Genomic DNA, 3,744 nt, shown 5'->3' with positions numbered 1-3,744 from the left:
AAAACCCTAGGAGCATCGGTCTTCCTCCACGAAAAGTTACGTAGCCGCCGCCATCGCGAAGCCAAGTTCGGGGGACAAAAGTCTCTGTTTCGGCACGCCGACGGGACGGGGAAGTGCCCCCGGAATCCATCTCCATCAACACCACCGCCATCTTCATCGCCGCTGCTGACTCCCATGATGAGGAGGGAGTAGTTCTCCCCCGAGGCTGAGGGCTCTACCGGTAGCTATGTGGTTCATCTCTCTCTCCCATGGTGTGATCTTTATGTGATCATGAGCTTTGTAATCTAGTTGAATATGTAGATGTTACTCTTGTCTATTATGCACTCTAGAGGTTACTTTAATATGAACTCCGGAGTCACTCTCCACGGTGTGATGGTGACAGTGTGCGCATCGTGTGTGATTCCTTTATGACGTTGTGGAGCTTGTTTACTCCGGCTTGAGGTGTGCTTTTGCAGCCCTACACAATAAATGTTGTTTCTTATCCAACAAGAGAGTGTTTGAGAGTAGCATTTATTTATTCAATTATGTGATCATTGTTGAGAGTGTCCACTAGTGAAAGTATGATCCCTAGGCCTTGTTTCTAAGCATTGAAACACCATTTCCAACAAGTTCTGCTACATGTTCGCTTGCTGCCATTTTTATTTCAGATTGCAATTACTACTAATAATCATCCATATTACTTGTATTTCACCATCTCTTCGCCGAACTAGTGCACCTATACATCTGACAAGTGTATTAGGTGTGTTGGGGACACAAGAGACTTCTTGTATCTTAATTGCAGGGTTGCTTGAGAGAGATATCTTTGACCTCTACCTCCCTGAGTTCGATAAACCTTGGGTGATCCACTTAAGGGAAACTTGCTGCTGTTCTACAAACCTCTGCTCTTGGAGGCCCAATACTGTCTACAGGAATAGAAGCGTGCATAGACATCATCAAGCTCAGCTCATGTCGTCTGCATGTGGATGCAGGACGAAGAAGGCATCAATACCCCCAAGACCTTGGATGTTATGTTCAATTTATATATGATTGTTTCTGTAAGGGTTTATTCTGCTTAATTTTAACAAGAGTGAAATGTATTGCCTTTGAGATGTTATGAACATGGAACAACAATATAGTGAAATATGCAGTTGTTCTACAGTTGAACTCCTCTAAAGTATCTTTTCATGCCTATAGATGAACAAAAATGCTAGGTATGTATCAGTGGGGCCTAATGAAAGAGAAGTTCGCAAAAAAATTATATGGATGAAAACAAAACATGCCTTATCGGGGAACATGTCGATCCAAGTCAATGCCTGATTGAGTAGCATTTCTTTATATATGCTCTCTTTTCTGTAAGTTCAGAGGGGATGGTTAAGAAAATAGACATCCATGAGAAGATGATGGTTAGCATGCATTTGATGACAATAAAATATAATATCACTTAGTGAACTATTTGTTTACCAAAAGATTGTGAAGGCCTCAGAGTGCTAGATTTGCCAACTATAGCATGGGGTGGTCAAACCATGTGTTATCCTAGGCCACAGTTGTTGGGCCTAGGAGCTCACTTTTTTGCAAAGCCTTATGGGGCTTAATGATACCTTCCAATAATTTTCCAAGAGATGAGCGGTGAAAAATGATCATAATACTCTAATCAGGGAAGAAACTTGGATGAATGATTCACCCCTATTCGTTCAATTCCCTAGACTATATAACATCACCTTTTTTAAGATGACAAATGTGAGAAAAGTGAAAGAAATAAGGTTTGGGTTGCATCTAATCCAAGTGAAATTATGTATGGGGAGGTATTATGGCTCAGTGGAAATTTTGAAACATATGGTGGATGTAGTGCAGTTGTCTGATGAGCCAAATGAATAAAATGGAGAACTGGTAGTTCTAGAAAGTTTAAAGTGAGGGATTTATATCTCCATCTAGGATCAAATGGAGTGTGTTCGTTACAAATGTTGTGGAAAATCAAAACATACCTGGAAGTAAATATATTCTTGTGGTTAATGCTAAAAATAACGTTTTAACAACGGACAACCTTATGAAAAATGGGATGGATAGGGAATGATCAGTGCCAAGTTTGTGGCCAATAAGAATATGTGTTGTCATCTCTTGTTCAATTGTGCCCTGGACAAACTTGTTTGGCCGATGTTCTGCTGTTCTAGTGTTGCGGTTTTGGTCTTGTGATACCGCCTGATAGTGCAATGGACCTAGCTAAGGATTGGATCAACTATTTTTATGTGTCTCAACGCAAGATGGTGCTGTGGAGGAGCAACAGTCTATTGGACAATCTAGAAAACATGAAACGATGCATGCTTTAAGTGCCTCTTCTCGGATGATCAAGCTAATGTTGTGCATGGACTTTTTAATATGATTAACCCATGGGAAATGTTGCAAAAAAATCCAAGATGGGAAAATTCTTGAGGAAGGCGTGGAGAAGCTCAAGGTGCCGATCGAGTAGTCTTACTCAAGAAACATGGTTGGGTGATAACTACATCAAGATCAATGGGATGATGATGTTGCGGAGTCTATGAAAATATTTATGTCATTTGGTTCCTAGGAATTTTTGCTTAGTGATGGTTTGTGATGTATGTTCGTAGTTGATCTATCTTTTCCTAGTTCCATGTTGATTTGTAATAGCATACAAGGAGAGCTTGAGACTCACATCACGGCTCTTTCTTTTTAGGTTATTTTCATTTCTTTTATTTCTATAAAAATCGTGGCTTCAATGTAAATATACGAGGGAATGATCATTTTTTTTAAAAGAACTTGTGCCCTCGCCCCTCCCCCCAAAAATAGATCATTATAGATTTAGAAGACACCTTTCCTGCAATAAAGTTCTCTGAATATAGTAAATAAATGCATTATTCCATCACTAGGGTGGATAGACAAAAAAGTACTACATGCTACAGGTAAAGGCTACATAATTCTGAAGTGGGGACATTTCATATGGCCACAATTTTACTTACTTGTATCTCCACAACTAAATTGAAGGCTCCCAACACGATAAATAAGCTTTACACCACCAAGATTGAGCTTGTAGGATGACCTCTTTCGTATAGAGTGTCGAAAAACCCCAAGAGTAACACGGCCCACTAAGTTTCCTTTGGTGAGGATGTCTAGGTCTTCTCTCCCAAACCCTAAAGTATCAAGGAGTTTGCGTGGTTAGGAAGAGAGGTATAAGAAAATGAAGCTCACCGACATTGCAGGAGAGAGATGAGTGGAAAGAGGTAAGTCTCCTTGGGGAAGAATGCCCACTTTTGTTAGTGCCTTGTAAAATCCAAAAGTTACACACATTTTCTATAAGGCCAGTACTACCGCTCTAAAGAACCGTAGTACCATTGCAGGTTACTGTTAGCTTAAGTCGATGATAAAAATGCATGGAGCCCCTTATGGACTAATGTTTTCTTTGAGCTTTACTTGTAGGATTTGTCCTCTAAATTCTTGAATCATATGTTCGCTTTAAGGTTGCAAGAAGAAGAAAGTTAAAAAGATCAAGTGACGATAAGGTGTTATTCAAGGAGTGGGACGAAGCTTGGTCATGAGAGAGTTTATCCTATTGATACGCCCCAAACGTATCTATAATTTCTTATGTTCCATGCTACTTTTATGATGATACTCACATGTTTTATACACATTATATGTCATTATTATGCATTTTCCGGCACTAACCTATTGACGAGATGTTCTGCTGTTTTTGGTTTCAGAAATCCTAGTAAGGAATATTCTCGGAATTGGACGAAATCAACGCCCGGGTCCTAT

The sequence above is a fragment of the Lolium rigidum genome, chromosome 1 (assembly GCF_022539505.1).
Source record: "Lolium rigidum isolate FL_2022 chromosome 1, APGP_CSIRO_Lrig_0.1, whole genome shotgun sequence".
Taxonomy (NCBI): Eukaryota; Viridiplantae; Streptophyta; class Magnoliopsida; order Poales; family Poaceae; genus Lolium; species Lolium rigidum.
This window is presented reverse-complemented; position numbering follows the sequence as displayed.